Source organism: Sceloporus undulatus, chromosome 4 (assembly GCF_019175285.1).
Source record: "Sceloporus undulatus isolate JIND9_A2432 ecotype Alabama chromosome 4, SceUnd_v1.1, whole genome shotgun sequence".
Taxonomy (NCBI): domain Eukaryota; kingdom Metazoa; phylum Chordata; class Lepidosauria; order Squamata; family Phrynosomatidae; genus Sceloporus; species Sceloporus undulatus.
Window position 1 is genome coordinate 157,205,047 of NC_056525.1, and position 22,469 is coordinate 157,227,515.

At 40.6% G+C, this 22,469-nt stretch overlaps 1 long non-coding RNA gene across 1 annotated transcript; it reads right to left on the bottom strand.

The window, feature by feature from the left end:
* Positions 1-1,497: 1,497 nt before the first annotated feature.
* Positions 1,498-5,183, bottom strand: LOC121927759. The gene is made up of 3 exons (XR_006103331.1): positions 4,867-5,183; positions 3,979-4,066; positions 1,498-2,066 (listed from the first exon to the last, which is right to left on the bottom strand). It is a non-coding gene; the product is annotated as an uncharacterized LOC121927759 (long non-coding RNA).
* Between the last annotated feature and the right edge of the window lie 17,286 nt (positions 5,184-22,469).

A 22,469-nucleotide genomic window follows, 5' to 3' on the forward strand; every position in this document is an offset into this window, starting at 1 on the left:
GTGAGTCTGCACTGCTCTTTACTACAGTGAAGGTCAGAAGTAGGCCTTATCAGAGAACTAGCCCCTTGCCCCAGTTTTAGAAAATGTTTGCTGTTGTCTATTAACATACCCTAAGTGTTTCTCAAGTATCTTGGAGAAGAAGACCTTGCATTCTATGAGAAATCTATTCTCAATGAGAACACTTAATGGAAAAAAATGTTGCTTATCAGCAAAAAACAGAAAAAGAAAGAAAAAGGACAACCTCATCTATCTGTAGAACTAAGTAGCTGTCTTCTCTTCCCAAAAGGGTCATTGTGTAGGACAACACTTTTCTTCACATCACTAGCATAAAAATGAGGATTTACATAGCCAATGAAGAGCAGCTCATCAAGGTACCTAGTGTTCCAAAGCTCAGTCCAGCTGGCAGGAGTCAAAATCTATATTAGGACCCTTGGGACATGAAGAGAAAGTAAAATTGATCTGAGCCATTGCTGTGCACTGATGAATGTCACAGCATGTAGGGAAGGGAATATTTTATACTTCCTCCTTACCATAGATGCAAAGGAAATATTTAAGGTACTACTACTGCATCCTTCCCTCCTCCTCACCACCATCGCTACCACAAAACAGCAAACAACACATCCATACTAACCCTTTCAGAGTATCTACCCTGATAAGACAGCTAACTATCTTTCCATCTTGTTGTTCTGTGCCTTCAAGTCATTTCCAACTTATGGTGACTATAAAGCAAACCTATCATAGGGTTTTGTTTTGGGGTTTTTTGTTTTTTGTTTTGGGGGAGGGGGCAAATTTCTTTAGAGGGGGTTTTCCATTGCCATTTTCTGAGGCTGAGAGAATATATCTTGCCCAAGGTCACCCAATGGGACTCAAAGTAGCTTACTTTTAAAAAAAGATACAGCTAAAAGCTCATGCCTTTAAAAATATACAAAAGTTAAAAAATATAATTAAACTTTAAAAACAATATTTTAAAACCCAGAGACCTTAAAAGCAACAAAACACAGAAAAAGCAAAACATTAAAAATGTTGTCTCTATAAAAGGTCAGCTGCTCAGTGCCTTTCAAAGTAATAACAGTCTTCACTGCAACCAGAAGAACTTCATGGAGGTGAACAATCTACCTAATTTATGAAAGAAACTTCAGAGCCTGGGAGCGGTCACTACGAAGACTCTCTTTGGTGTTCACCACAGGTTTAGCTGATAAGTTTATGGGATGGAGAAAAGAGCCTTCCCTAAATTCTCATAACCTGGGTAGGCTCATGGGAGAATACAGATCTTCACATAACCTGGACTTAAGTCTTACATACAAAGGCATGACTCAATAACAGATGCAGAAATTCCAAATTATTAAAGCAATAATAAAAATGGAACAAAACATTATAACTAGCAGAGAAACATTTGTTGAAACACATGCCCATGCTGTAGTAATAATAATCAAATGACACTGACTCTGCTTATTGAAATATTTGAATTTATATAATATTTAAATATTACTCTCTCTGCAGAAAATGCTGTTTTCTCTGCAAAACAAAATCGCATGAATATTTTGCACAGATCAAGTAGAAAATTGCAATTTTTTATAAAACTGTACAGTGTTTGAAGACTTTCTTGTAGTGTGGAGAGAAATTACCTGTTCCATCCTTTAAGAATGAAGGTAGTGAAGAATTATTTCCCTAGGGAACTGTGTGGGAAGTTGGAGATTCTGGAAATCATATATCAGTTACAGTCAAACGTTTTCTGTATTGCAACTTGAAATGTAGGCTCAGACCTTAGGTAGCTATGTATAGCATGAATGAGGAATTCCTGCCTTCCTTCAGCCCCACTGTTTTGGACTGAAGCTCTAATGATTCCTCACATTTGGCTATGTTATCTAGATCTGATGGAAGTTATAGTCCACAAATATCTCAAAAGTGATAGGTTCATGGATGAGATGCGGTGGTTCCGGATATATGTGGGCCTGTTTATAAAAAGAAAGTTGGGAGGGTGACAGTCTACCCTCTCTGGAAAGGGAGTTCAAGACCTTGATGGCAGCCACAGAGAAGGTCCATTCCTATGTTCCCACCAGATATACCTGTGAAAGTGGTGGGACAAAGAGTAGGACATTCCCAGCAGATCTCAATACACAGGCAGATTATAAAAGTACACACAACCCTTGAGCCATAGGTCAAAACCAACACTTTGAATCATGCCCATAAACAGACCAACAACCAGTTGAACTGTTGCAAAAAATGAGTTGTAACCTCCTTGTAGCCAGCCTCAATTAACAATATGACTGCTGCTCTTTGGACCAGATGGTTTCCAAACACTTTTAAAATGCAGTCCACCTTAGAGCACATTACAGTAATCCAATCAAGATGTAACTAACACATGTATCACCATGGCCAGATCTGAAGTCTCAAGGAAGGGGCGCAGCTAGAACATAAGCCTTAGTTGTGCAAAGGCACTCCAGGCCACCATCAAAACCTGCTCTTCCAAACTCAGGATTGAATCAAATTACACCCCGCTTAAAGACACAGCTGTCAACCTGTGTCTTTAGGGGGAGTGTAACCCTATCCAGCACAGGGTGCATCAATATTTCCTGATCTGCCATTCCACTGGCCAAGAAGCACCTTCATTTCATCTCAATTAAGTTTTAATTTGTTCACCATCATCCAGTGCATTACTGAAAAAAGGCACTGGTTTAGGACCGAAATAGCTTCCTTGGATTGTGATGGATAGTAGTAGTGGAGTTGGGTGTCATCTGAATACAGTGCACCCTTTGTTTACGCAGGGGATCTGTTCCGGACCTCCCCGCATAAAACAAATAATGCATGTGCTGAAGCCCCATTTATTGCATTATTCCCACCACTTTATTCTAGGCAAAGAAATTTCAGTTTGACAAAGATTTGTGTCATTTCCCCCCTTTCATGTTAAACAACTGTAATTTTTGCTCAGTTTGAGAGTGCCAAGGGATATTTGACATTTCATATAATTCTGAGTCTCTTTTCATTATGAGCGTTGTTTAGATAATTATGTGGGCTTTTCTCACCACATGGAAAATGATTAAGCTTTGTTTTCATATCTAGCCAGCAAAAACTGTTTTGGATAAACATGGAAAGGACAGATGATAATTTGATGCCAAGATTGGCAACACTTCTTTTACACATCTCTTTTTCTCTATGTTGGTTCACACAGTGTTGAATAAGTGATTTCATTTTAAGTCATAATTTTCAGACAATTCAGATACTTAGGGACAGAAAACATGTTGCACATCAATAGCTTGAAAAGAATATGATATTTTATATTTTAAAACTGTATTAGCTTGTGGCACCATCAAGTACATATATTCACTTTCTGAGACAAACATAGTTAACATCCCAAATATAAATTTTAAGGGGGGAGGGGGGGAAGAAAACCATAATTTAAACAGTGTGGGACTAAACCACTTTAGGAATTGTTTTGTATGTTAATATATTCCATCATGTCAAAATATCACTCAGTGGTTGTTGTTTTTTCTTCTGTCAGTTGTTTAAGTATAGAAATTTTAAAGATTATGTTTTCCTTGTGCGAAATCATTTGACAGATGAAAATATTCAAAAATGTGATCATTTTTCTTACATCCTGAAGAGAGAGAGAATCCCACAAGGAATGTATTATGAATTGTGTGAGATTATGTCAGTTACTGTGTGCAAACCTACTTACTTTAGGTCTATCCAACCTAATATTATTTGTTTTCTCCCTGTAATTTTTTTTGTTGTGTTTTTTATTTTTAATATTGACTTCAGGCTATTTAAATAATGCATCACTATAAACAAGAAGAACACACAGTTGTATGCTGACATGACATCTCCTTCACATGCTGCTTCATAGAGCCAATGGTTGTCAGATCTATAGGGAGATAGTTGATCAAATGTGTTCGGAATGCCTTAGTTTGCCATCACTGGTCTTTCAGTTTGACATTTTTAAAATCACCTCCTTCTGTCACCAGTACACTTTTAACTTACCAGGATTTCTTCTGAAAGGAGATGTTCTTCATTTTCCAGGGACTGGAGACCATGCCCTCCACAACAAATGTTGCTGGATTCATCATCCCTAAACAGCATAGATAATGATAAGGGAAGTTGAGAGTTATGGTACAAAACATCTGATGGACTCAGGTTTCTTGGCCCTGATAGACACACACACATACAATCTCTCCTTGAGCAGTTTACCTCATACATTTTGACAGAAAGACAACAACAAAAAAAGAGATATGTATAAAGGAAGAGTGAGGCAAGTGTAACAAGTAAATAAAAAGAGGAACCTGAAGCAAAGTATTGCAAGATAAAGTGCAGCTGTCCTGTGTTCCATTCTCTCCGATATACCCTCCACCAGGATATACTATACAATGCTCCCCATGGTTATTCATTCCCTACTCCACCCTGCCTTGACAAGTTATTTCTGACTAGCACTAAGCTTCCTCATTTTTCACTTGATTATTTAATTTGTCTTCCTTCCTTCCTTCCTTCCTTCCTTCCTTCCACAATGCAAGGACCCATGCTTGCCTTTGTAATAAAACAAATGATACTAGTGGGTGCAGTGAACAGGTTTAAGGGTAAGAAAGAAAACATTCAGTCTAAACACCCTAGATATAATATGTTTTGGCAGTCATGATGTTACCTCACAGATCAGCCCTCTTTCAAATCTAGTTGTCCTCTGATATTAGCTTGCTATTAAAAGGGATGTTTGGACATGTAGCCACTAGAGGTGCTCCAGTGCAAGACCAATAGACAACCCAGCAGATTTGACTTGGGAGTGCTAGTGCACATACACAGGATAGGTCTTTTGAGGCTGGAATCTGCACAATCCCTTCACACAAATGTGCGATGTAAAGAAATGCACTGAGTACTTACCAAAGGTTGAGAATCCAGGGGCATTTCCCTCTGGAGATGACACCCTTTTGTGTGAGACTTCTAGATTGATTGTCCTGACATTTTCCTCAAACCTATGTCAATTCTTCATTCTAGAAAAATAATTTCAACTCCTAAGAAACTGCTTCAGGTCACTTTTCTCCCTATAAATATGCCTGTTTGGGGCACCCCTACATTGGACACTCTTGTCTGTTTCTCCCTTGACTTCTTGGCACAAGACATGACTGCATGCTGAGCCATAATAATCCACTGCACACTTTCCACACACTGACTGAATCCAGTAGTGTATTGCCTGCTGCTAAAACCCTCTGAATTCACTAACAGCTACCACATTTTACTAAATTAGTTCTTGTGTGTGTGTGTGAGTGAGTGTAAGCAAGTGCCTTTGAATGAAAGATGGTTTATCTTTGTTGTTATAAATACACTAACTAAGGGGCTGTACATACAGCCCCTAAAGGGCAGCGAGACGCACCCCCTTTCTTAGCTAGACGGAGGCCATGGCAACCTCACGTCATGGCCCCGATCTGGCCTTTCAAATGCTGCTCCTTTTTGCACCCTTGAAAAAGCACCATAGCTTCATTGATGTGGCTATACAGTGCTCCTTTGGCATCATGGATGCAGGGCCAGAGGAGTGCCATGATGCCACATGCCATGTGAAGCAGCATGCGGCATCAGGGTGCCCTGAGGGCAGAGTCGGGCATGCATCATGAGGATGCTATGCCCCAATTCTGTCCCCTTGCCAGCCTTTATGGCCAGTGTGTACAGGACCTAATTTGAAATCTGGCTCCACCACAATACAAGACGATTAAAGAAATAGATAAAAGAATAATTCCAAACACATGGAAAAGTGCAACAACAACAACAACAACAACAACAACAATAATAATAATAACATCTTTATTTATAGCCTGCCTTTCCTTGGTAGATCAAGGCGGGTTACAAAGTACATAAATGTACAATTCCACAATAAACAAATACAACAATAAAACAGCAATAAAAACAAGTTCAAAATTACAGATTAAAAACTCACATATCTAGCTTAAAATGCAAGTGCGATGGAGGGGGAGCAGATATTACATCGATTAGGGGAAAGCTTGTTGAAAAAGGAAGGCTTTTAACCCCTTCCTGAATAGGTCAAGGGAGGCGGCCGAGAGGAGCTCGCCGGGAAGAGAGTTCCAGAGCTGCAGGGCCAAGATGGAGAACGTCCTCTGTGTTGTCGCAGAATATTTTGCATCTGGAACTTTCAACAGTTGCTTCCCGGCTGACCTGAGAGCGCGGGGCGGATTGTATGGGGAGAGGCGGTCCTCCAAGTACCCTGGGCCCAAGCCATTTAGGGCTTTATAGGTAATAACCAACACCTTGTATTGCGCCCGGAAGCGAATAGGCAACCAATGTAGATCTTTCAGCACAGGTGTTATGTGACTGGCCCTGGAGGATCCAGTGACCAGTCTTGCTGCCATATTCTGAACCAATTGTAGCTTCTGAGTATGGTACAAGGGTTGCCCCATGTAGAGCGCATTGCAGAAATCCAACCGAGAGGTCACCAGACATGTACCACCGTTTCAAGGTCCCCCCGGCCCAGGTAGGGTCGCAGCTGGCATATCAGCTGAAGCTGATAACAGGTGCTCCTGACCGTCGCATCCACCTGAGATGAAAGGTGGAGCGACGAGTCCAGGAGCACCCCCAAACTGCGAACGGAGTCCTTCAAGGGGAGCCTGAACCCGTTCAGGACAGGTGGACAAATATCCATCCCCGGCCCCATGGAACCTATCACGAGCACTTCCATTTTCTCTGGATTCAAACTGAGTCTGTTTTCCCTCATCCAGCCCATTACCGACTCCAGACAGGCATTTAGAGGAGAGATGCCATCCTTGGTCACTGCATCAGTCGGGGGCACAGAGAAACATATTTGGGTGTCATTAGCATACTGATAACACCGCACCCCGTGTCTCCGGATGATCTCTCCCAGCGGTTTCATGTAAATGTTGAATAGCATGGGGGACAGAATGGCTCCTTGAGGGACACCAGATGTAAGTGCCCTCTTATCGGAGCACACGTCCCCCAGCTGCACCATCTGGAACCTGCCCAAGAGGTAGGAACGGAACCACTGGAGCGCAGTGCCCCCGATACCTAACTCCCTCAGGCGTTCCAGAAGGATACCATGGTCAATGGTATCGAAAGCCGCTGAGATGTCTAAGAGCACCAACAGGGACACACTACCCCTGTCCATGCCCACATTACATTAATACCTAAAGAAGATCAAGATCCAAAAGAAGTAGTCAACTATAGGCCAATCTCTCTATTGAATATAGACTGTTTGCATCAATACTATCAGAAAGTCTAAAAATTATATGAAAAGTCTGGATAAATGAAGATCAGACAGGATTCTTACCTCACAGACATATAAAAGACAATCTGAGGATAGTATTAGATTTCTACGAGAAACATAAAGAAAGGAAAAGGGGGATGGCATTCCTCGACATGGAAAAGGCATTTGATAACATTAGATGGGCCTTTGTGAAAGAAATGTTAGCAACAATGAATCTAGGTAAACAATGCTTGAATTAGATCAACAGTATAGATCAGACTCAGAATGCCCAGATCCTAGTCAATAGAGAGAAGACAAAACCCTGCGATATTAACAAAGGTACATGTCAAGGAGGCCTGCTATTCCCTTTGATCTTTATAGCTGTTTTAGAAGTATTGGCAAGGAAGATAAGGAAAGATGAACATAGTCAAGGTTTACCCACACAAGGACACCAATTTAAGAGCCTTCACTGATGACATGGTACTTTCCCAGGATGATCCCAATAAGAGCATAAACAATTTATTAAACATATCAGAAGAGCAATCTGTTGACAAAAATCCTGATAAAAAAGATGAACTAGGTAAAAAATTGAATTTCAAAACAGAAAATAAAGTAAAATACCTTAGATTAATAATATCAAAAAGAAACTCAGGATTATATGATAACAATTATAAGTGGATTTGGTATGGAATTTAAAAAGACCTTAATATATTGACCAATTTAAACTCATCACTGATGAGATGGGTTTCAACAATTCAAATGAATGTGCTGCCAAGAATGCCCTATTTCTTCCATAACTTGCCAATAATCACAATAATCACAAGCCATTTGTTCAGTGGAACAAGGAAATATCTAAATTCTTTTGGCAAGGGAAGAAGCCCAGAATTAAACCCACAGTATTCCAAGATAAAAAAGAAAGGTGTGGGAATACTTAACATGAAAATATATTACCATGCTTGTGGTATGTCTTGGGTAAAAGAATGAATAACTTTAGATAACAAAAGACTATTGAAATTAGAAGGTTTCAATATAGATCTTGAATGGCACACCTTTTAATGCTATATTAAATTGAAAATGAATAAAGAATTTACAAGTCATCATGAAAGGTGATCCTTACTGAAGATATGAGTGAGATATAAAAAAATGCTTGTGCCCAAAAATACCACTCTGGGCTTCCCAACATGAAGCATTCCATACAAAAGAAAATCTACATAGAAACAATTGGCTAACCTACAAAGTATTACTAAAACAAAAAGAAGGGAAATACCAAATGAAAACAAAAGAAGAGCTAAATCAAGGTGTAATATGCCACTGGTTTCTATACTGCTAACTAAAAGAAGGATTTAAAGGAGATAAGAAACTTTAAGGCATAGAGACAAGCAAAACAGAATTAGATCAGTTGCTTGGGTCAGAAAACAAAGTATATGGGTGTATACTTCTGTATGCAGTAACAGCTGCTAGACTGGTCTATGCTAAGAAGTGGAAAGACAAACAAATCTCGAATATAGATGATTGGATCTTAAAACTAATGGAAATGGCACAGATGAACAAATTAACGATATACCTGAGCAATAAGGCACTGCAAACCTATGTAGATGAGTGGTGGAAAATAGCTAATTTATGGAAAACAAAGATGAAACAATAATAAGAGAAATACTTAAAGTACTTGACTGATGTATAGAGGTATATATCAAAGAAAAAATAACAAGAGATTATATAAGATTTAATAGCAGATGCTAATATAATGGTATGGATATAGATATGTCTCTCTGGCTTTTCTTCACAAACGAAGATTCAGGAAGATCTCATCCAGCGCTTTCTACAAGCGCGTTGATGACTAAAAAGGTCAATCCGAGATAAACAAGTACGGTTGCAGAAAACACAGCAGAAAGTCTCCTTGGGTGATGTTTCCGGGTTGAGGTTCTTTCTGTGTTGTCATTTCTCTTCGAGATTCGTTCGGCATGAACTTTCAAAAAAGGCTGCAGCATCATAGATAGTGCGTCTCCATGCCTCCCGATGTGAGGCCAGGGCTGACTATTGTTAGTGATCAATTTGGCCAAGCCTGAGATGTTGTTTCAGGCAGTCCTTGTATCTCTTCTTAGGAGCGCCCCTCTTAATATGTAATATGGTTTTAAAAAAAGGGAAAAAGAAAAGTTATTTCTTCGTTCTAAAAGTCCCAGAACTCCCTGACAAGTAAGGGTATTGACTAGGGAAATCTGATTATTTTAGTTCACAAAGCAACATGTGAAAGCTCTTGTTTATTTCAAAAAGGCACTTAAAAATAAGAGTAAAATGTGTTTCCATTAAGAAACCCCAGGAGGTTACTACTCTTGCCTAATTTTAGATCTTCCATTCTGACATTTTGGCTCACTTTCAAATGCATAACAAAATATCTGAGAGCAAAATCCCGAGTTTACATGGCATGAAAGAAATCTCTTTTTAAATTTCAATGTATGCTTTTAAAAAAAAAAATCACCTGAAATTCCCATCTGTGTTTAGTCATTGCACAGGTGCAGCCAAAGGCCCTAGACGCTCATTCAAAACTTTATTTTAGAAAACTCAATTTCCTAAAAGAAACACCACCTACCAAATCACATTAAACTGAAAGATTGAATCAACAAGGACTTCCAGTGTTTGTCCCCCCCCCACTACTCTGTTCATACAGCTGATAAAACCTATAAAAAGTAAACAAAAACATTATATCAGAAATGGAAAGAAAAAAACACCTCACATTGCCAGAGTAGAGAGAAGCAACAACAGTAAATGGAAAGTTTATAGCTTTCTATCTAGGTGACTGTGGTGCACAGAACAGTTGAGGGAACAGTTGAGTCCAAGAGAGGACTGGGTTCCATGAGTTCCTGAGGGAAGAGTCAGTTAGGGCTTGGGATCCTGAGAGTGAGGGTTCCAGGGATAGAGAAGGACGGTTAGGGGTAGAGTCTGAGTGGGAAAGGGCTCCCGACCGTTATACTTCCAGGACTCTAGGAAAGGGAGTGGCTGGAGTGTGATATCCTGCAGGATAGTGTTAATTTTGGTGGCTGTTAGGTCTAATTTTAAGAGAGGAACTTAACAGAAGGACTGAGTAAATCTTAGTTATAAGAAACTGGTGATTTAGAAAAAGATTTATAAATCCAACAGTTACTATAACAAAGTAGAAAGTAACAATTACATAAGGTATCATATTAAAACCAACACTGTTAAACCTTCTTCTAAATAAAGTTTTATTTGTTTGATTCAAGAAGGACATGCCTGGACTTGAGTTAATACCACGCTACTCACAATACAAAACCCAGGTGGCAGCGGTGGGATAAAACTCCCAGGTGCCTGCCATCATAGAAAAGGATTGTGGTTTGGGTGTGCATCTCATAATTTGGTGTCAGCATTAGGGTGAAGGTCGACTAGACGGGGCCCTCACATAATTGGGTGGCACAATAGGAAAGCTTCCTCACAGTGACCTTGGGCAAGTCACACACTATCACCTCCTGAAAACCCCATGATAGATTCACTTTAGGGTTGTCATAATTTGGAAATAATTTGGAGGCACCTCTCTCTCTCTCTCTCTCATTCTCTCTGTCTCTTTCCATCAATAAATGCACACAATAAACATACATTAAAAATATTTTGTTGTTGTTCTATATGCCTTCAAGTCATTTCTGACTTATGGAGGCCCTAAGGTAAACCTGTCACTGGATTTTCTTGGCAAGATTTTTTCAGGGTGGGTCCCTTCACCTCCCTTAGAGGCCGAGAGAGTGTGACTTGCCTAAGGTCAGCCAGTGGGTTTCCATTGTCAAACAGAGATTCATATCCTGCTCTTCTGAGCCATTGTCCAGCACTCAGTTACACACTGGGCCTCTCTCTCTCTCTCTCTCTCTCTCTCTCTCTCTCACACACACACACACGGGAAAAACAAATCATTTCAGCTTCCACCTTCAAGGTAGTAATTTGAAACACTATGCTACCAGCATTCTTAGTGAATCCTCTAAGTTTATTAGTCTATAAATCCAAAAAAGTTCTCCCTTTTGTCCAATGTCTAAAAGATGGCACAGCTGTGCCAAACAGGGACTAACCAGAGAAGCTGTGGTGTTCTGAGTTCAAATGCCTGGCCACTGGTTGCTTTAGATTTCTTGTTTTAAAAAAAGCAGACTAATGGTTCCTGAACCATCTACACAGGTCTGTAGTTGTTTTGCTCATGCCCTGCACATGACATCCTGTAGGTCCTGCTAGTCATTGTGCTCCTAAAAGTGACAGTCTGCAGTATGTATAGGTAATACGACATTTTGAATCACAAGGATATGAGATCCTCCTGACATATAGGACAAATTTGGGAAGAAGTGCTGCTGGTTTCCTTTTTAATCTCTCTCTCTCACACACACTTCAAATAGTTTTGTACCAGTGATTATTGTTCATCCTGTCATCCTGTGTATTCACTCTTGTTAAATCCAAGCAAATTCAGCATGATTTAAGCAGTCATGCTGTGCACAGCATCTATAGTGGCCATTTTTTAAATTTAAAAGTCATCAGCGACAGAGATCCTCTTCACACATGAAAATGAATGTACAAAGAAGGATAACAGATGGTCTTGTCTAATTTTAGTTAGTATATTTTTTGTGATGGGGAGGGCATTGGGAACCTGCCTTTTACTTCTCCCAATCACTTGGACAGTTTCTGAGGGTACAATTGTATAGTGCTGCACAGATAAGAAAAGTGCAAGTCACATGCTGTATGTCTTGAGCAAGTCACATGCTCTTAGCCTTGAGAAAAGCAATGAAAAGTCTTGAGAAAAGCAAACCTCCTCTGAATAAAGTTTGCCAATAAAATCCCATAATCAGTTCACCTCATGGTCACCGTAAGTCAGAAATTACTTGAAACCACACAACAATCAATCAGTCAATCAATCAATGCTGGATAGACCCTAAAAAAGCATTATGAGCAAGTCATATATCTCTAGTTGAATAGTATTGTCTTTCACCATTTAGAAACACCATATGCAACTTGGCGCCCTTGAACTCCCATCATCCCAGCCATTTGCCATGACGTCTGAAAAGATAGGATATAAACATTTAAAATAAATAGATTTATTTTCCAACACATCTGAAGAACAATTGGTCGTGGGAAATGAATTTTGGAAGACAGATTTGAATAACTCTTAAATCTAAAAAGTAACATTACATTTCAAGCTATCTCATTCCTAGTCTGGTAGTGTCCTTGGAAACGTGGGCCTACAAATATTCTAATGATCCAACACTGAATATTACCACTCTTTCATCAATAAAATAGTTCCAGAGTTCGTAGAAGGACACACGAGAAGAAAGTACATCATCAAAACCACTGTAAAGCTAAATGTTCTTAGTATCTCCAGAAGAAGAAAAACAATGCTTAGAAACCATTAATCATTAGGGTGATTAATAGACTCTGACTTTTAGTACAAATTTTAAAGGAAGATGCAAAATTGATGAACTCTTTTGCCCCAGTGAGATAGCACTACAGAAAATACATAGAAGCTTGAACAAAGACCCAGCTTGGATTCACTGTCGGCTCATCTATGCTGGCCAGAATACTCTGGGATGCTCTGGCTGGGTGCCTCATTGTGACCTGAGAGGGAGTGACTCATGCCAGTGGCAGTGGTGCCAGGCAACACAATGGGGAGGATATGTAAACAGTTGTGTGGCTTCAGTAGAGAAGATGAAGAAGATGGCAAAATGCTAACAGGGGACAGAGAAAAGGCAGAATTACTCAACACCTTTTTTGCCTCAGTGTTCTCAGAAAAGGAAAAGGGTGCTCAGCCTGAGGATAATGCAGCAGAGGACAGAATACAGGAATTTCAGCACAGAATAAGTAAAGAGATAGTACAGGAATGTCTGGTTAATCTAAACGGGTATAAATCTCCAGGACCAGATGAATTACATTCAAGGGTATGAACTACATCCAAGGGTCCAAGAACTGGCAAATGTAATATCGGAGCCATTGGCTCCATCAATGGAAGTATAGTGTCTAGATCAAGGGAAGTAATAGTGCCACTCTATTCTGCTCTGGTCAGGCCCCACCTGGAATATTGTGTCCAGTTCTGGGCACCACAATTCAAAAAGGATGTTGAGAAACTGGAGCGTGTTCAAAGGAGGGCGACTAAAATGGTGAAGGGTTTGGAAACCATGTCCTATGAGGAAAGACTTAGGGAGCTGGGGATGTTTAGCCTGGAGAAGAGAAGGCTAAGGGGTGATATTATAGCCCTGTTTAAATACTTGAAGGGATGCCATATTGAGGAGGGTGCTAACTTGTTTCCTGCTGCTCCAGAGACTAGGAACCGGAACAATGGATACAAGCTCCAAGAAAAGAGATTCTACCTCAACATTAGGAGAAACTTCCTGACAGTAAGTGCTGTTCGACAGTGGAATACACTCCCTCAAAGTGTAGTGGAGTCTCCTTCCCTGGAGACCTTTAAACAGAGACTGGATGGCCATCTGTCAGGGATGCTTTGATTGAAATTTCCTGCATGGCAGGGGGTTGGACTGGATGACCCTTGCGGTCTCTTCCAACTCTATGATTCTATGATTCTAGCATGGAGTGCTCCAGATTTTCCTGAAGGCTAAAGAAAAAAGTGAGTTATTTGCATCAATTTAAAGGAGAGATAGGGCAAATTTGGTGTGGAACTGGCCTCGCATTGTGAGGAGAATCCACGTTCAAACTGGGTATTTGGCCCTGTATCATAGGAGTGAAGCAGATGGACAGGAAGGAGCATCCTCAGGCTGCTCCAGCCCTGATTGGGTTGGACCACAGTGACCATACGGCTTTGGAGAAAAGATGGATTAGCCAAGCAACAGCGGCAGCCAATCAGAAGCCAGCTGCCGTCAGCCAATGAGATGCTGGCAGGGAAAGATTGAAAGTTCCATTATGACAGTTAAGAACTTGGGATAGGGTTCTGTTGAGTCCAGTGAGTGGACATAGTTTTATCAGTTCCAGAGGGGAACTACCATCATAGGAAAGGATTGTGGTGGCACATCATATAATTTGGTGGCAGCGCCGGGATCCGAAAAATCCGATTGCTAAAGGTGTACTTGAGTTTTAGGGGTCTTAGTGCAAAATACCAGATACCCAATATTTGGTTTAAGGTGAAGATTGAACAAACCAACAGTTGAAATCTAGGCATTGGTATCAGGGGAGTGATCTCTGAGGTAACAGGGAAAGGTATTTGTAGGAGATTATTTGGAGATTGACCACGCTAGATAGTACCTAGTCTCTGAGGTAAAATTGCTGAGGTAATTACAGGAGACTAGAAGGAAAAAGAAAAAGCATACATAGTGATTCCTGAGGTAAAAGTCTGTGGTAAAGTAAGGAATCACTAGTCTGACTTCAAGGTCCAAGTGGATTCTTTATACTTAGTTGAGACACAGTAAAATAAGAGTGAAGTCAAAGGCTTTCATGGCCGGCATCCATATTTTTTGGTGGGTTTTTCGGGCTATGTGACCGTGTTCTAGAAGAGTTTAAGGTGAAGATCTAGAACATGGCCACATAGTCCAAAAAACCCACAACAAACTAATAAGAGTTTTTCCTGAGGTAAATGTTTTGGATAATTGTAGGGAAATACTAACAACATGCTACATAACAAAGTCCAGCCTCCAGCAATGCCAGAAATGGTGGAAGGAGGAGGTAGTTGAAAAACTGAGTCGAGAGAGCGTGGCTCTGGCTAGCCTTGACACCTCCATTTCTAAATCACATGAGAGTATAGGGGTTTGAATTAAAAGAACTGAAACATAGAAAAGAATTAAAAGAAAAAGAATATGAAGGAGAATTAAGAGAACTCACATATTTGAGAGAAATAAAAGAAAAAGAATGGCAACATGAGGGAAATAAAAAGAAAAGAATATGAGGAACAGCTAAGAAAAATCCAGCTTAAAGAACAGTTGAGAGAACTGAAAATAACAAAGATTTATTAGAAGAAAAATATGAGAAAAAGCTAACAGAAATTAAAACACAGTATGGTGATAAGAAACTCCCTGAAAACGAGGAAGCGTCAAGTGAGAGATTCGATGAGGGTAAAAATGTTAAAGCCTGAGATCATGGGAGAAATGAGGGTGAGGAGAAAAAATATGAGTCGAGAGAGTGTGATTCTGAGGTAAATAAGAAAAATAACTGGTCTAAAGAAGATAACCCAGAATCCAATCATAAAGCATTTTATGAGTGTGGCAATCGAGGACATTCAAAATATAATTGTCCCAAGTTGCAGAATGAGGAATTAAAAGTCAGATTCAAAAGCAGTTTATTATGTAGAAAACCTGTCACCACAGGACAGAAACTTCACTCAGAGAGAGGCATGAAGATCAGGTTGCCATGGAAACGAAAGACAGTAACAGAAAGCCAGAGATTCAAATACAACAGTTACCTAAACAAAATATGGTTCCTACTCCAAGGAAGTTAAAACAGATAGAAAAGTTGGAGAGTTTAATTCAACAAAAAGATCTTCTAAATAAGAAACTAAGTGAAAAGCTTTTACAAACTGAACAAAAGCTAGATGATACTGTAAAGAAGTACAGTGAATTAACAGAAAAACTGGATGTTTTTAAAGAGAAGTTTAAAAAAACAGGATGAAGTTATTAGTACACTTGAAGAAAAAGTAGCTAAACTGGAATCAGAAAACCAGTCTTTACAAAACCTTATGGAAGAGAAAACATTAAAAAAAACTGTTGTTCTAAAAGTTTAGATAAGAAAGAAAAACTATTTCAGATTTAGAGTGTATAGTTTCTGGGATAAAACAGCCATCTAAACAATCGACTGAAGCATTACACAAATATGAAAAAGATATTCACAGACTTCAGGGTTTGCTAGATGGAACAAATGAGAGGTTTATTCAACAGGATAGAGAGAAAGAGGCTTTAATACAAGAAAATGAGAAGTTACAAGAACAACTATATAATTTTAAACAGAGAAATCAGATTCTGCATCAAAAAGTCAATAAAATTCAAAATGAACTTGATAACATGATGTTAAAACTGAAGATCTGTACACAGAGATTGCCAGACTGGAAAACAGACTAAACTCTATAGACAAAGAAGTTCAAACTTTTTTAGAAAATTGCCATAAAGCCAATACACAAATAAAAGGATGAGAAACCATGTTTTACCATGTAAAAGCAAAATACAATAGGCATGTTACAGACCGCCCAAAACTGGCGGTCTGCCTGCGCCTTCATTTGCTGCGTGGAGCAGGCTCAGCGGCCAAGCCACGAGGCTCCTCCGCACCGCAAAAAAGAAGCCCCAAAATGGCGCTTCTTGTTGCGGCACGCTAATGACGCCGCAAGGCACCAATGACGCACTTGCGATGTTATTAGTGCTGCACAACATGCGGACGCTAGGCATCCGTGACGTCAAGATGGTGGCGCCCATGTAGAACAGGCACCACCATTTTGTACGTCTCCGGGACATACTAGGGTTAGGGGCGTGCATAAAGCATGCCCTTTCCTAACCGTAGTACGTCCTGGGGACATACTTTATGCCCGTGCGGAACGGGCCATACTCTCCGACTTGAGCTTTTCGATATAAAGTCTAAGAGTCACCAACAAAAACAAAAAGTAGAGACTAAACAACAAGAAAGGAAAAACTCACAAAAACAAAGAAAAACAATACGTAAAGAAGAAAAAGTGCCAGCGATAGACAATGAGATTAATAGGTCTAATGAGTCTGATGGAAAATTGGCTGTAGTCATAGGAGCTAAAAAGAAAAGAAAAAAAAAGAATTTAGCCAGGAAGAAAAGAGTTCTAAAAGTTTAAAACCTTTATTGAAATCAGATGAGGAGAAAGACTCAAGGTTAAAGGAAAAGCATCCTTACAAAGTCAAAAAGACACAAAATTATACTATCAGCAAGTTTCTTATAATAATAATGATAAAATTCATTTTTAATCCACCTCTTATAGAAGTAGAGGAGAGACTTCATAGATCCCAGCTAGATAAACTTTCTATACTTTCAGATCTGACATATGCCTGGAAGCTATATATTAAATGGGACATTGGTGGAAAATTCTTGGCTTGGGAACTGGGTGATGTAATCCAAGAAAATGGTCTAGTTCAAAGAGATTGGAAAAAAATTGAAAAAGTAAAACTTGAAAGAATGGATGTGTGTATACAAGACATGCTCACATCTATAAACTTCACTGTCAAGCATATTGGTGATGACCAGACGACAGGCAATCATTGGTGGGACCACAAAAGACATCAACCAACAGGAAAAAAAAAGATCCAATAGAAAAAACAGGACCAGAGATTGAGATGACCTATATAAAAAACTTGATGACTTCAATAAGAGATGCTTTACAGTCTACAAAATAAGATGTAAAGACTGCTCAACGCACTCAAAGAATCTGGTCCAGTAAAACAAAAGGAAATAGATGCGGGATACAGACGGGCAAAAAGGGGTGTGTTCATGACGTCATGAAGGTAGAGCCTTCAGATGGCCCTTACCTGAATGCTGCCATGAACACGCCGCCCGCACGCCCCAAGCGGGAAGAAGCGGCATTAAAAAGGTGCTGCTTTTCCCCGCTTCTTTTCTATATAGTGCGCAGCTGCGCATCTCCGTCTGTAAGCTGCTGCACCGGTACGCCAGAATTGCTACGCCGCTAATTTAAGTTGCCCATTTAAAAGCTCCGTGTCTGCTGCGTCGCATAATGAGTCGGGGTCCTGGAACATGCGCAGTTTGCAGTCAGGCTTTAATTGCAGCGTCAGCTGCCATGCAGGTGTGGAAGCTGCAGCACAGCTGCAGCGCATTTTAAGACTTGTAACCCTAACCCTAACCCTAACCCTAGAGCTGCATGTACGCATGTGCTGCTAGAATCGTGGAAAGTTTGGAATTTAAAGTGCACCCCTACACACATTCCTGTGTCATTTTTACCTAACAATAAAAAAACGCTAAAACTTTAAATATTTACATATGTACAAGGGAGGTGATGGGGGATGGCAGGGGGGCAGCGGAGACAGCTGTGGCTGTGCATTGCAGATTCAGCAAGAGCGCGGGGACCAAAGGAGAGGAGGCATCGATGATGCTGGTGACACTGGCAATGTGCAAGCAGACAAGGATGCCAACACCAGCTGATCACCAGCTGGCAGGAGACCACCTTTGTTCTTGGCCAGGGCGGGGGAAAAAGTTTAAAGGGGCTTGGGTGCTTTAAATGTGCAGATAGGCTTTCTGCCGCCGGTGCTGAGCGCCGCAGCTGCGCAGCTGCGCATCCGCCAGCTGGCAAAAGAAAAAAAAGCCCCATTTTTGGCCGCCCGTGAGGAAGCTGCCTCTCTCTTTGCAGCGTCCTCCGAGGCGGCGGTATGGAAACTGCCGGTCAGAAACAGCCCCAGGTGAGGCGTCTTCACTGCCCCCCCATGTGGAAGCCCCATACACCTGAGCCACGCCCCCGGGGCGGGCGGTCTGGAGGCTCCGTATTCAGCAGAATACACCTCCAAGACGTCTTCCCCTGCCCGTCTGTATCCCGCCAGAGACTTTTTACCAAATGAGGCGTTAAATCCACAGCCGGTAAAAAGAAAAATGTTGTCAGCTACAACTGATCCAGTGAAACTGCCTGAAAAGGACAATGGTCTAAATGAGTTGATAGACTGGAAAACCAATGTAGTGTTGTCTGCCATTAATATAATGGAAAACAAAGTATTTTCAAAACCATACTGGGAACGGGGAAAAGTGGTTAAGGATAAGGCTCCATCAGTCTCTAATCCAATAAGAGAGAAGGGTTAGAGAACTGAATATGGTTGATAATAAAATTAAATGGAACATACAAAGGATCTGATGTTGGGAGAAAAGGTTATTAAAGTGTTAAAACCCATCAAGGGATATGGTTTATGGTTGTAATATTCTAAACTTAAAAGCAAAATATGGTTGTTATAACAGACAGAATTGATATTGGACATATGTTTAAAAGGGAAAATATATAATTGGTGATGGTTTACAGAGAAAGCCTGAAGATACATAAGTCAGTAATGGTTACTGATAAAATAAGTATTATATAACTGGGTGTTTATATGATGTTATGGATATATACATAAGGTTGTTTAAGGGTAAGTATAAAAACAGTTAAAGTGTTTAAAACTGAGATATTGTGTTAATAGATTGCTTGAATACTTATTGACACATGGAAGCTTGAAAGGAGCTTGAATGTATTAATGACTTATTAAGTGGGGAGGTACACGGAGACCCAGCTCCACCAGGGCTAGCCTAAAGAAAGAGGCTCCTCCCTCCTTAACTGTCATCTTCCGGCCTCCTATTCTTCTCCAGCTATGCTCTGACTGTGTGGGGGAGAGGCTTGCATACCCTAATGAAGTTGTGAGCTATGCTGGCCGTGGTATAATAGCCACCGGCAGGGCCTCCCATGCCAGACAGGCCACAACCGAAGGGTCTGACCAAGAGCGCCAAAGGGCAGGATGGGCTCTCTAGCCTTATGGCAACCATCCCAGGAGAAGGAAAATGCTAATCCCAAACCCAGGCAGATAGATAGATAGATAGATAGATAGATAGATAGATAGATAGATAGATTTTATTTATATACCGCCCTGTGGTGAACCAATCTGGGCAGTTTACAACATTAAAATAACATACAGCATAAAAACAATATATTTCTCTCCCCCCTTAAAAAGTTATTAAACTGCATATCTAAATTAAAGCCACAATAACTAGTTAGAACAACAATAAATTAAACAAAATAATACCAACCGATAAACCACTGCAACTTCAGTTCTAAAGAAAAGAAAAGGGGGCTTTGGAGACATTACTGAGGAGAGAGGAGATCCTGAGGCCGGGATATTTCAGTCTGGGAAGGCCTGCCTGAAGAGATCCATCTTGACAGCCTTTTTGAAGCTGTCCAAAGATGTTAATTGATGGATCTCATCCGGAAGGTCATTCCAGAGCCTGGAGGGGACAGCAGAAAAAGCCCTCCGGGAAGTCGCCACAAGCCTCGATTTTTGAGGCTGTAACAAGTTCCTCCCAGAGGACCGGAGGCGTGTCTAACCCTGTAAGGTCAACCATCTAAGAGAAGGAAACTCTAATCAAACCTACGACCTGAGGACCTCTCTGCCACTGCCCATGCTTGTCAAGGCCTCAGCAGTCAAACCTCTGGTTTAAAGGGTGAGGCCAGTTTTGTGCATGCTGCGCTCCACCAGAAAAATCCATTGCACAGGCCGAAGGATACATCCAACATCATCAACACGCTTGTAAAAAGCACGGATGAGCCCTTCCTGAATCTTCGTTCATGAAGTAAAGCCAAGAAGAAGAAGAAGGTGGAGAAAAGATGGATTAGCCTAGCAACAGTGGCAGCCAATTACAGGCCAGCTGCCCTCAGCCAATGAGATGCCAGCAGGGAAAGATTGAAAGTTCCATTGTGGCAGTTAAGAACTTCAGACAGGGTTCTGTTGAGTCCAGTGAAAGGACATAGTTTTGTGAGTTCCAGAGAGGAACTGAGGTTAAAGTCCAGAATTGAGGGGCTTATAACTGAATAGATACGCCAAGTGATGGAGTTATCATAAGGAAACCCCCTGAGGGTTATAATTAGCCTGAGTGGCAGGATTTTTAGTTAGGTTTAGGGGAACCTAGCAGGGGAAGGACAGTGTAAGTGTCCTTAAAAGCTGTAACATTGATAAACTGTAGAAAACAACAAAGTTAACATAAAGAAAATAATCTTATCAATGAAACCAAAAAGCACAAGTGCTTGAACCAATGTTTATCTGCTATCTATTCAAGTAAAATTGTTTGAAGCAACTGTTTTAATAAACTTCAGTTTTTATTTTAATTAAAAGCTTGTCTATTTAAAATACATCCATGTTGGCATTATAAGGCCTTTTGAAACAGAGTCTTTAAAAGGGCTGTCTTTTAAGAGTGGTCATCACATAAATTTGGTGGCAGCGGTGGGATAAGTACTCCCAGGTGCCTGCCATCATAGGGAAGGACTGAGGTGGCACATCACAACGGCCAACACCCAAAGCGGACCACTGCCTGTGGTCCCAAATCAGCACCGCTAGGAGTCAGTTTAAACCAGCTTCTTTTTGATCCGGTCCTTTAACCTAGAGCGAGGTCTCTATGAGGCTTCTGGCTGCTTTGGGGACATGCATTATCTAAATGCCATGCCCCCAAAGTGGCCAGAGGCTTCTTCTTTTGGTCCATATGTTTCGGGCTATATTGACAGGTCACAGTGAGGATGTATGAATGGGGGGAACATGATCAATTAGCTTGTGTAGATATGTCATTTCACTGACATTAGACCTATAAGTCTCCAGTTTCAAATGGAAGAGCGTGTGTGGCAATATCAGCAAAATGCAGACGACCACTGATCGACCAATACCGAGATGTGAACACTATCTCTCTAGAAGCCTTAACATCATGGCTTCATCCCTGGGGAACAAGTTTTTAGTCCTATTTCATGCTTAGCATCTGAAGGATGATCAAGGTTCTTTGTCGTGCTTATGGTTAAAAAAAGTAAGAAAGATAGCAAAAATATGATTTTTAATAACAAAGAAAACCTCATCATTCTCAGGTAACATACAGCACCTGAGGGAGTTTATGAGTTTACGTCCTCTTGGGGGTTAATACTTTAACGAGTTTGTCTTTTCAAGCTTAAGTCCTCTTGGGGCTGCAAAATACAGGAAATCGGAACACAGGTAGCAAAATAGAAAGAATACACACACACACACACACATCTTCATAGTCTCATAGAAAGTAAGTATGGAAAGTAGGGTTAGCATAGAAATTTAATAGATTCCCAGAAAATCTCATACCTTCCCATAACTTTTGAATTCCTTTTGGAACTGCATCTTATTCAGTTTCCTAGGATTTGCACTCATAAACAACATGAATTTATTCTCATCCTTACATTGCTCCCCAAAGCTGCTCACATCATACACATGACAAATATAAAATAGGGTGAGAATACACTGATAGATAAGCAGACTGACAACTGATACAATATGGCAGCTAGCAGATGGAGTGATGAATCAGGAGGGTCTGGTTTGAATCCTATCTCATCTGTGAATACAGTAGGTGCTGATAAACAAGTCATCAGCAACAAGAATAAAAGTAATGATCTATCTGACAGCACTGGCACAAATGCAACCAAAAAGTCTTAGATATTTGTTAAGCACTACACTTCATTTGGCTGTATGTTTCCTGGCATATCCAGTGGGCCAACCAGAGGGTGACAAAGTTGTGGGCAGGGCAAGGTTTGGAGTTGTGCCCAGGTCTTGGACTGGCAAGTAGTCCAGGCTGTTGCACTGCTTGTGCACTTTCTCCCCTTTCCATTTGTCTAATGTAT